The sequence below is a fragment of the Antechinus flavipes genome, chromosome X (genome assembly GCF_016432865.1).
Source record: "Antechinus flavipes isolate AdamAnt ecotype Samford, QLD, Australia chromosome X, AdamAnt_v2, whole genome shotgun sequence".
In the NCBI taxonomy this organism is placed as follows: Eukaryota; Metazoa; Chordata; class Mammalia; order Dasyuromorphia; family Dasyuridae; genus Antechinus; species Antechinus flavipes.
In genome coordinates, this window is record NC_067404.1 from 12,401,382 (window position 1) to 12,413,703 (window position 12,322).

The 12,322-nt window shown below is 36.9% G+C and overlaps 1 long non-coding RNA gene across 13 annotated transcripts in view; it reads right to left on the reverse strand.

The window, feature by feature from the left end:
* Positions 1-12,322, reverse strand: part of LOC127542582 (uncharacterized) — an 83,627-nt gene that overhangs the window by 53,403 nt on the left and 17,902 nt on the right. For 8 of the 13 annotated variants that reach the window (XR_007948734.1, XR_007948728.1, XR_007948729.1 and 5 more), the window contains 9 exons: positions 11,508-11,645; positions 10,590-10,722; positions 9,599-9,732; positions 8,460-8,597; positions 7,539-7,679; positions 6,850-6,992; positions 5,546-5,686; positions 4,128-4,271; positions 3,152-3,292 (listed from right to left, as the gene is read on the reverse strand). This is a non-coding gene — a long non-coding RNA (uncharacterized LOC127542582). The remainder of the gene's footprint in view (positions 1-3,151; positions 3,293-4,127; positions 4,272-5,545; positions 5,687-6,849; positions 6,993-7,538; positions 7,680-8,459; positions 8,598-9,598; positions 9,733-10,589; positions 10,723-11,507; positions 11,646-12,322) is intronic. The other 5 variants (XR_007948735.1, XR_007948736.1, XR_007948737.1 and 2 more) reach the window with 5 other exon arrangements.

A 12,322-nucleotide genomic window follows, 5' to 3' on the forward strand; every position in this document is an offset into this window, starting at 1 on the left:
AAGGCTCCTTTCAGTTTATAAAATCTAGATTCTAAGGCATTTCCTAGTTCTGTTCTTTTAGAACAGTTCCAAACCAGAAAGTCAACATTTCATGTGCTATCCTGATACGATATCCTTTGTTTTAGGTGCCCTCCCAGCTCTCCCATTCCCTTCTCTATGGCTACTCTTAGACCCGTCAGTCTATTTACTAACGTCCCAATGATTAATACTATTTTTTCCTATCGCTCTATCTTTCTATCTAAATGGGGGCAAAATGCCTTCTAAAGTCTCTCTTACCTCTTCCAGGGTTCATCCAGATCCAACAGTCTGGATTCTAAATTTCTTCCAAGCTCTTACTGGAATTCTAATTATCCTGTCTCTCTCTTCTTCAGTCTCCTAAGAATATTACAAAAAACTGATCTCAAGGAATTCATTGAGAGTTCTTAGACACTTTTCAGATCTGAAAATGTTGGTTCTATATAAGCTTTATTTTTTCAGAACCCTCTCACACTAAAAATTTAGAACCCATTGACTGGCTCAGTCAAGTGGCTCTATCTCTCACTCTCTTTCTTGTAAATCCCTTATACCTCTCATATTATAGGTTCTTGGTCCCTATTGAGATCTGGTAGTCTAGATTATAAATTTCTTTCAAGTTCAGTTATTTTATAATACCCTCTCTGATCTGATATTCTGTCTTCAATGTCCATTCCTATTTGAGATATTCAAGACTGCTTTCCCTTTTCTGAAATCCTCTTCTCTGTCCCCTTCACTATTCTGCCTTGAAAGACTATGATGCTCTATGTGCTAAGAACCCTAATAACTCTGACATTCTATGTTCTATTGCCTACTCTACTCTAAAATTTGAGGGTTTTTTCATGTTTATTTTTGTTTTTTCATATTGCAAATGTCTTAGAAAATTGATGACTGATTTTTCAGTCACCAATGTTAGATCTTTTAAACGTGCAAATTCACAATTACCATTTTACTATTACATATTCTCTATGACCAATAGCAATATTATGTAATTAAGGAACTGTCTTTAATCAAATCAATGCCTCCCTTCTTTAAGTAGTTATAACAACATTATCTGATTAATGCCCTATCACTTCTCTTGTCAGGAGATTTTTATTTTTTGGAGCCATACAAAGCTCCAAGATTTTAAACTTATACCTTTGGCTCTATGGTCTAGGACCTAAATTTTAATAAGTTCTGCATTTAAACAACAAATATCCTTTATTACTGGGTTTTTAGTCAAGCTATCTCTGTTCATTCCTTGGCCTTCTAAGTACATCAAAAAACTTCCAAGATTACACTGAAATTTAAAAAAAAAAAACTCCACATGTTTTAGTTCTCTCTCATTTCCAACATCTATTTTTAGTTTTTTAAAAAGCACTTTTTAGATGAAACATTCTGTATTCTTTGGTTACTCTCTCATCTGATAGTCTATTTGTTAGGCTTCTATCAGCCACAATTTGTGTTCTCAGCTTCTCACCGTCTCCCACTTTCTGCATTCTCAGTCCCCTTCCAACCTTAAAAAAAATCTATATTTCAGGTTACAGTACCTCATCCACCTTGGATATTCTCTATACCATTTATCCATCTCCATTTTTCACTCCCAAATCTGCTTAGCCAGCTCTAAAAATCTGTATCCAAATGTCTTCTCCACTGCCAACAGTTTTCCTTAAATGACACTTCCCAGGCAAGAGTCTCTCTCAGACCTGACAATCAATGTTCTATATCACCATCTTCCTCACAAATTTGGATCTTTTTCTTTTCATTATTGAATTTATTTTTATCTTATTGCAGTCTAAATATTTTAGCAATGGGATTATTTAAAAGCAATTTCTATTTTAGCTTTAAGTACAGTACTTAACACATGATGGAAATTGGTGAATATTTCTCCTTAGGAGTAGTCATTTCAATAGCAATCTTATTATATCAAAAATTGCATGTAATATTTTTTTTTTGCCTTTCTTTTCAAGCCACATAAGACACTTGTATTTTCATCATTTCTTTTTAGCTATCTGGTTTAAGATTTTAGTTTCAATTCATGCATCACCTTGACCTTAATATAAATTATGTTTAAATAAATATTCCATTTTATAAGATAAACTTTTGGTATTCTTTTGTAACTGAATCTCTCTCTCCCTCCTACCTTTGTTCACTTTGTCTCCCTGAGGACAAAAAACATTCTTTGAAGCTCTACTATGTGTTTTAAGGTGCCTCTCAGCTCAGAAGAGCTACTATGTTTTAAGGTTCAAGCCAGTCCAAGTATTCTGAGATTTGGGGGGCTACTTCTACTTTAGACATGTTTTAGTATAATTTATCAGTGTTTTTAAACTTAACCTGGGTTGCTCAATAAGTAGGTCCACTGAGTACTTTTATAAAAACAAACTCTCCATCCCAGCTATGGTACTGTGAGCCTCGGAAGTCTGAAGAGATATTATAAAGGCATTGTCGTCTGTGATATTCTGTGATGTCCCGGCCATTCTTACTTTTAACATCCTCTGTGCTGCTAGCTCTGGTTTCCCTTCTTCTCTATAACCCTAATGGTTCAGATATTTTCTTCCCTATGCCTGACATTCTCTTTTCCTACACCCTGATAATATGTTCTCTTAAATTCACCATCACCTACTTTCTGTGTTATAGGGTTCTCCTGAAAGCCCACTTCTAATATTCCAAATTCTAGACCCAGTTCACACATTCTGCACTGGAACATTCCTCCCAGCTCACAGGAGCTCCCTTCTGAATATTCTCCCTGCTTCTGTTCTGACTTCTCTGTTTGCCCCTTGTATATACTATCACCAATCTACCAGCTCTCATAATCTCTATTCTAAGCTCTCTTTCTTACCGCTAACTTTCTCTTTGGAAATACACCTCCCATCTTAGGCATCTATGAGCTAAAGCCCTATATCCTAGGAATTTTTTTCTATTAATTTTTTTTATTTTATTACAATACATATATGTATATGTATGTATATATGCATATATATATATATATATATATGCATATATACACACATATACACACACTCAAACATGTTTTAGCAACACAGTAATTTAAAAAGACAGATGGCTTCCCTTTTAAAACTTAGGTACTTAACTCTTTATTGTTCTTAACAAAGACTTATCATTCATTATCAATTAAAAGTAATATTAATCAGAGTCTTACCAGAACAAGGCACTTCTGCAATTACTTTTTTGCCCGTTTTTTTTCTTTTTGTGGAACAAAATAAGGCACTTCATTTTCACCAATCCCCTTTGGCTGTATTGGTTCAGTCCCTGAGTTTTAATACAGAGCTGCACCACTGTGCTGAAATAAATTATATGAAAATTAATTTTGCAGATAATATCAAAAATATAGCAGTTTGCTATTTTTAAACTTTATTTGTACTTTGCAATATATAGACCCATAAAGCATATAAAAAACTTTTCCCCCACTATGATGCTGTTTCTTCTAAAGCTCATCACAGATCGAAATGTTATAAAAATCCATCCATCTGTAATATTCTATGTTTTGAAGGCTTTCTTTGTTCTGACATCCCTTCTTCAAAATGCCCTAGAGGTTCTGACATTCTAGTCTCAATGCAACTCTCAGGTCTGACATTTGGAGTGCTAATAAGGTTGCCTTGGCCGTGACAATCTGAATTCTCAAGTTCTGACCATCTCCTACTTTCTTTGTTGTAAGAATCCTTTAGTCTCCCTCCCTCTGTCCCAGACATTCCAGGTAATGGGTCCCAACAAACTGTGGATTTTAAGATACAGTTCAGATCAGAACAGTTTTGTTCTAAATATTTTCCCATTCAGAGCCGGAGTTCCCCTCTGCCTCCCCTACCAGCACATAAATTCTCTATTCTAAGCTTTCTCTCATATTAAAAGTTTGTTTTTACAGGTACCTGCCAAGCTAAACATCCTAGGTTCTAAGGACGCTCCCAGCACTGTCATTCTTTATTTTGAGGCCCCACTCATTTCTGATATCTAAGGCTATTTTTTTTCATTTATTTTTATTATGTTCTATCACACATGGGACTTAGCAAGACAATGCTGTGAAAATATAAATGCGGTCCCTTTTAAATCCTATGTACTAAACATTTTTTTTTTCATTAAACAGCCCCCATAGTAGCAGTTATCAATAATGGTAGTCTTACCAAATCTAAGCGCTGCATGGAAATAATTTTAATACCCGTTTTGTTTCCTCTTTATGGAGCCTGAGAAGGCACTGCATTTCCCCCTCTCCTCTTTGGCTGAATTGGTTTAGTACCTGAGTTTTAATTCAAAGGATCATCACTGAGCTGAAAGAAATTATACAGAAATTAATATCATGACACCACTGTTTTATTGTTTTTCAATTTATACTTTAACACACGAAGCACACTAAAAAATTTCTTCCTCTATACAATAGTTTGTTTTGCAGTCCCTCACAGGCCAGAAGATCTGTGTTCTAAGGGCTCATTTATCTCTGAATTCTTTGTTGTAAATACTCTCCTATCTCTGATACTTTTGTGCATGCCTACTCCCAACCTAAAGTGTCCTCACGATTAGCATTCATAAACTCTGCCTATCACTCCCTTTCTGTGTTACAAGGTGTTTTGAATGTCCACCTCTAATATTCCATGTTCTGGGCTCCATTCTAGCTCAGACATTCTGGATTTGAACATAACTCCCAGTTCACAAATGCTGGTTCTAAATGTTCTTCCCATTCCACTATTCTGGCCACTCTGTGTTACACATGCATACACTTTCATTTAGAGGTAGGGCTGCACTCCAGTTCTCACATTCTCTATTCTAAGTTCTTTCTCATCTGCACCATTCTCTTTTGAAAGGTACCTCCAACCTAGAAATCAAGAATCCTTCCCAGTCTGACATGTAGGGATTTTTTCTTTTCATTTTGTAATATTTATTTAAGTACACTGCATATGTATTTTACTAATACAGTATTTTAAAAGCACAACTGATATCCCTTTTAAAACCTACATTTAGAAAAACCTTATTTTTAAGGATTAAATATGAAATGCTCTGGCATATGAAACACTTCATAACCTAAGCCCTTCTACATTTCCATCTTCTAAAATCTTATACTCAAACATGAACTCTTTGAACTAGTGGTGCCAGCTTCCTGGCTGTTCCATCACCAAACCCTCCATCTCTAGTGCCAAGGGATGGCACTAGACATTATCTCTGATTGCTCCCCCAGGTTTAAAATGGTCTCCCTCCTAGGCCCTGACTCCCAATTTCCTTGGCTTCTTCTAAGTCCCAACTAAAGTCTCACAATCTATAGGAAGTCTTCTTTTAACCCTTCTTCATTTCAGTGCCCTTCCTCTGTTAATCATTTCCTATTTATCCTACATAAAATTTCCTTTGCTTACATGTATTCATCTTGGCTCCCCCAATAGATTTTAAACTTCCTAAGGGCAGATACTGTCTTGTGTCTCTTTTTTTATTCTCTTAACTTAACTCAAAACTTACAACAGTGCCTAGTACATAGTAGGCATTTAATGTATGTTTACTGATTATTTTTCAACTCTTAATTCATTATTACTAACGATAATATCAATAACATTCTTACCAGATAACGGTACCGCATGAGATTACTTTTTTGCCTGATTTTTCCTTATTTTAGAGCCACAGAAGGCACAGCATTTCCCTCTTTGCTCTTTAGTTGTATTGGTTTAATACCTGAGTTTTAATTCAAAGGTTCACCACTGAGCTGAAATGAATTATATGGAAATTAACATTAAATAACATGGCATGATTATACTTTCTAATGATTTTTCAATTTATTTGTATTTCCCAATACCCAAACCCCACTAAACACATTTAAAAAATAAAACCAAAAAACGTGTTCCCCAGTATGATATTCTTTCACCTCTGATCACAGAGCTGTCCTGTGGATGAGACATTCACTCTGGCTTCTGATATGCTGCATTCTAAGGGCTCACCTAGCACTTCTATTCCTTGCTCTAAGCATGGTCTTAGTTCTAACATTCACTTCTCTGCAACTTGCAGGCCTGTCATTGTTCTAAGCTAAGGTCCCCGTAGCTTTGACAATCTGTTTTCTCAGACTTGAATAGTCTTCCACTTTCTGAGTAATGTTGGAGGAGACTGAATTCAGTCATTTCAGTTTTGTCTACTCTTCATGACCTCTTTTGGGGTTTTCTTGGCCAAGATCCTTAAAGTGGTTTGCCTTTTGCAGCTAAGGAATTAAGGCAAACAGGGTCACACAGCTAGTACCTGTTTGATAATGGATTTGAACTCAGATTTTCCTGATTCCAGGCCCAGAGCTCTATCTACTTTGACACCTAGCTGTCTCTTAAAGCACACATGCATGGGCTGGATAAATAATAAGGTTGAATAAAATGATACCTTCCCCCTCCAAAAAACAAAACAAAAAAATCCCATCACTTCTGATATCTGAGGTTCTAAGGTCCCATCCAGACCCAGCATACACACACACACACACACACACACACACACACACACACACACACACACACATGCATGCTATGAATACTGCCTATTCTACCATTCATAGTCCAGAGCCCTCACAGCTATCAAATTCTCTTTTCTCAATTTTCTCCCACATTTAAAATTTTGTGTTGAAAGGCATTTCCCTCCCTTACTAACCTAGACCTATTAAGTTCTACAGAACCCTGTTATTCTATGTTCTAAGGTTTCACCCTTTTCTAATATCCAAACGTGGGTTTTTTCCTCCCATCTATATTTTATTATGTTCCATTGTACGTGGGACTTTACGTAAGACAATAATCTAAAAGAGCCAATGATGTCCCTTTTAAATTCAATCTACTAAACAATTATTTCACTTTCATTAAGCACTCCCCATAGTAGCAAAAGCAATAATATCAGTCTTACCAAATCAAGGCACTGCATGGAAATATTTTAATACCCGTTTTGTTTCCTGTTTATGGAGCCAGAGAAGGCACTAAATTTTTTCCCTTTCTTCTTTGGCTGTATTGGTTTAATACCTGAGTTTAATTCAAAGGTTCACCACTGAGCTGTAAGGAATTTTATGAAAATTAAAGTTACATACCATGGCATAATTTCACTTCCTTATTGCTTAAAAATTTACTGGTGCTCCCCAATACCTTAACCCACTGGGCACATTAAAAATAAACACCTTTCTTCAATATGTTATCTGTGTTCTAGAGTGCCTCCCAGGTGTTCTAAGTGTTCGCCTAGTTCTAATGTCTTTTGTTCAAAATATCCTAGAAATTCTGACATTCTTCTTTGCATGCAACAATCAGGACTGATATTCAAAGTGCTTAGCTTGCCTGGGCTCTGACAATTTGTGTTGTCGTCTCCTACTTTCTTTCTGATAAAGTTCAACTCATTCTCTCCACCTCTGACATTCCAGGTCCTTGAATCCTATCCCCAGGTCAGGCATTTTTTGTTAAATTTTCACTTATTCTTGATATTCATATTTTAAAAATCTGAGTTCTAAATTTCCTCCCATTCTTCCACCACCCCTCCATTGAAAAGGCAAGCAACATGATATCAATTATACATGAAAACTCATGCAGTATTAAGAATGGCAGTCTTACCAAAAAAAGGCACTGTATGGAAATAATTTTAATACCCGTTTTGTTTCCTAGTTATGGAGCCTGAGAAGGCACTGCATTTCCCTCTTTGCTCTTTAGTTGTATTAGTTTAATACCTGAGTTTTATAATTCAAAGGATCACCACTGAAAGAAATGATACAGAAATTAATGCTGAATATCTTCACAGAATTGCACTTTCTCATTATTTTTAAATTTCCCGCTTCCCAATACCTCAACCCAATGTGTACATTAAAAAGATACTCCTCCTCCAACATTACAGTTTGTTCTAGAACCCCTCACAGGTCAGCTGCCCATCTCTTACATTCTGTGATTTTAAGGCCACTCCTATCTGAAATTCTCTTTTCTAAGGACTCTCCTTGCTCGTCCATCCTCCTATCTATTCTATTCTCAGACTTGATATTCTCTGTGCTAAGGTCTGTAGATCCTGACAATCTGAGTTCTCAAACATTCACCACCACCCCCCCCTTTCTGTTTTATAGGGTCTTCCTGAATGCCCATCTCTGATAGTCCAAAGGCCACACACAGCTCATACATTGTGCACTGGAACATTCCTTCCAGCTCACGGTGCTCTCTTCTGAATGTTCTCCCAGCTTGGTTGTCCTGGCCTCTCTGTGTGCCCCGCTGCATAAGCTGCCATTCAGAGGCAAGACCATCTACCAGTTCTCAAATTCTCCATTCTAAACAATCCCCCACTCTAACATTCTCCTTTCAAAAGCAGCTCCCAAATGATCATCTAGGATCCTAGGGCTTTTTTCTTCTCCTTTCTTGATATTTATTATATTACGTTACTTATGTTTCTTAACACAGTATTGCTTTTAAAATCTACGAACTTAATATCTCATTGTTCTCCACAGATTCCTCATTTATTATCCAATAATAACTCCATTTCAACTGCAGACTTACCAGAACAAGGCACTGAATGGGATTTTTTTGCCTGGTTTTCCTTATTTTAGAGCCACAGAAGGCACAGCATTCCCCAGATTTCCTCTTTGGCTGTATTGGTTTAATACCTGAGTTTTAATTCAAAGGTTCACCACTGAGCTGAAATGAATTAGGTAGAAATTAATGTTGCATATCATGGCATAATTTCACTTTCTTATTTTATAAATTAACTGGTGCTTCCCAATACCAGTACTTAACCTATTGAGCACATTAAAAAAAACAACAGAAGAACATTTCTCACTATAATATTGTGTGTTCTTTAAATCAGTCCCTCATAGGGCAGAATATACATATAGCAAGTGTTTAATAACTATTATATTTATTATATTAACTATAATTTCAACAATAATGTTTATTGATTGATTTGGAAGACCTATGTTCTGGGAGCCTCATCTATGCCATTCTGTAATTTTTCAAGACCACTCTTTACTTCTTACATACTGGGTTCTAAGGGCTCTTCTAGAGCTTGTTCAAAAGGTCCTAGAGGTTCTGACATTCTCCTCTCTAAGCAACTCCCAAGCCTGACATTCTCTGTAGTAAAATCTTCTGAGTTTTCTCTGTCAGTTTGTGTTCTCAGGCTCTGACCCCCTTCCACTTTTTGTGTTATAAGGTTTCCTGAATATGTCTGACATTCAAGGTTCTAGGACCCCATCTAGTCCCAGCATTCTGGATTCTAAGATATCTTCCAGATCAGAATATCTTTGTTCTAAATGCTCTCTCAGATCTGATATATTCTGGCTGTTGTGGCTATTGCCTATTCTGCCATTCAGAGCCCAGAATCCCTCCAGCACACAAATTCTCTGTTCTAAGCTCTTTCCCACATCTAAACCTTCTGTTTAAAAATACCTGCCAACCTAGACATCCTAGATTCCATGGACCTTCCCAGCACTGTCATTCTTTGTTCTGAGACTCTACTAATTTTGATATCCAAGACTTTTTCCCATTTATTACTTTTCATTATACTTCACTACAAAAAGCAATGTTCTAAAAGAACCAATGATGCCCCCTTTTAAAATTCTATGTACTAAATTTAAATCCTACGCATTTGGCTTTCATTAAACTGTTCCCCATAATAGCAAAAACAATAATAGCCATCTTACCAAATCAAGGCACTGCATATTTTACCCGGTTTTTTTCCACTTTATGGAGCCTGAGAAGGCACTGTATTTCCCCCTTTTTTCTTTGGATATATTGGTTAAGTACCTGAGCTTTAGTTCAAAGGATGACCACAGAGCTGAAAGGAATTATACAGAAATTAATGCCATATATTGTGGCATCACTTCACTTGTTTTCAAATTTACTGGTGCTTCCCAATACCTTAACCCCCTGAGCACTTCCCCCATATGTATTATTTATGCTAAAGTTCTACGCAGGTCAGAAGATCTTTATTCTAAAGGGCTAGCCCATCACTGATATTCTGGTATTTTAAATTCACTCCGACTTGATTCTAAGGGCTTCATGAGCTCTGTTATCTGTGTTCAGAGTGCCTTTGTAGTTCTGCCATTCTCCCCTCCAAGACTAGCTGCAGGTCTGATGTTCTAAGTATGAAGATGCTGCAGGCGCTATTATTTTGTTTCCTCAAGATGGTCACCGTCTTCTACTTTCTAAGTTACAGGTTCCTCTAAATGCCCACCTCTGATATCCCAAGTTCCAGGGCCCCACCCAGCTCAGTCATTCTGGACTGGGACATACCTCCCAGCTCACAAATGTTATATCCTAAAGGCTCTGCCAGATTCACCTGAAGACCACTCCAAGTTTCAACATTCAAAGGCAGGACTACCCTTCAGCTCTCACATTAGCTATTTTAAGCTCTTTTCTACCTCTACTAATATCATTTGAAAAGCACCTCTTTGCCTAGCTAGTTAGGATATAAAATCCTATCAACTTTTAACATGCTCAGGATTTTTTCATTTTTCAGAGTGTGTGTGTGTGTGTGTGTGTGTGTGTGTGTGTGTATCTTAGCAACACATTAATTTCAAAGACCACATGCATAAGGTATCTGTTTTAAGCAGATGTACTTAACTATGTATTGTTTTCAATTAAGATTCCTGATTCATTATCCAATAATAATAACATCAGTTGTGGACTTACCAGAACAAGGCACTGCATGGGATTTTTTGCCTGGTTTTCCTTATTTTAGAGCTACAGAAGGCACATCATTTCCCTCTTTGCTCTTTAGTTGTATTAGTTTAATACCTGAGTTTTATAATTCAAAGGATGACCACTGAAAGAAATGATACAGAAATTAATGCTGAATATCTTCACAAAATTGCACTTTCTCATTGTTTTCAAATTTCCTGCTTCCCAATACCTCAACCCAATGTGTACATTAAAAAGATACTCCTCCTCCAACATGACAGTTTGTTCTAGAACCCCTCACAGGTCAGCTGCCCATCTCTTACATTCTGTGATTTTAAGGCCACTCCTACATCTGAAACTCTCTTTTCTAAGGACTCTCCTTGCTCTTCCATCCTCCTATCTATTCTATTCTCAGACTTGATATTCTCTGTGCTAAGGTCTGTAGATCCTGACAATCTGAGTTCTCAAACATTCACCACCACCACCACCCCCTTTCTGTTTTATAGGGTCTTCCTGAATGCCCATCTCTGATAGTCCAAAGGCCACACACAGCTCATACATTGTGCACTGGAACATTCCTTCCAGCTCACGGTGCTCTCTTCTGAATGTTCTCCCAGCTTGGTTGTCCTGGCCTCTCTGTGTGCCCTGCTGCATAAGCTGCCATTCAGAGGCAAGACCATCTACCAGTTCTCAAATTCTCCATTCTAAACAATCCCCCACTCCAACATTCTCCTTTCAAAAGCAGCTCCCAAATGATCATCTAGGATCCTAGGGCTTTTTTCTTCTCCTTTCTTGATATTTATTATATTACATTACTTATGTTTCTTAACACAGTATTGCTTTTAAAATCCACGAACTTAATATCTCATTGTTCTCCATAGATTCCTCATTTATTATCCAATAATAACTCCATTTCAACTGCAGACTTACCAGAACAAGGCACTGAATGGGATTTTTTTGCCTGGTTTTCCTTATTTTAGAGCCACAGAAGGCACAGCATTCCCCAGATTTCCTCTTTGGCTGTATTGGTTTAATACCTGAGTTTTAATTCAAAGGTTCACCACTGAGCTGAAATGAATTAGGTAGAAATTAATGTTGCATATCATGGCATAATTTCACTTTCTTATTTTATAAATTAACTGGTGCTTCCCAATACCAGTACTTAACCTATTAAGCACATTAAAAAAACACAACAGCAGAACATTTCTCACTATGATACTGTCCTTCACAGGTAAGATCTATATATTAAGATTTTCAGGCCATTCCTATTTCTGATCTGCTCTATTCTATGTGTTCTTCTAGCTCAGACATTCTCCTCTCTATGCACACACTTAAGCCTGACATTCTGACAGTCTATTCTAAGATTCAGATCATCTTCTACTTTTTGTGTTGGAATGTATCCCATACCTTACCCAGACACTCCGGGTGCTAGAGTGCTAAGTTCTAAATGCATGCTCACATCTGATATTCTGGCTTCTCTATCCCCTTCTTAGTCTGCTATTCAGGCCCAGGACTTTCCTCAGTGCTCAAAGCTCTCTTCCACTTCTAACAACCTAGAGCTTGGGCTACCAAATGTACCTCCCAGCTTAGTGTATTATTTAAGGTCTTACCTCCTCTGACATGCTAGGAACTTATCTTTTCATTTCTTAATATTTATTTTATTTTATTACATTACATATTGTCAGTCAATAAACATTTATAAAGTGTCTACTTGACTATGTGCCAACTCGTACTAAAAAAACCCA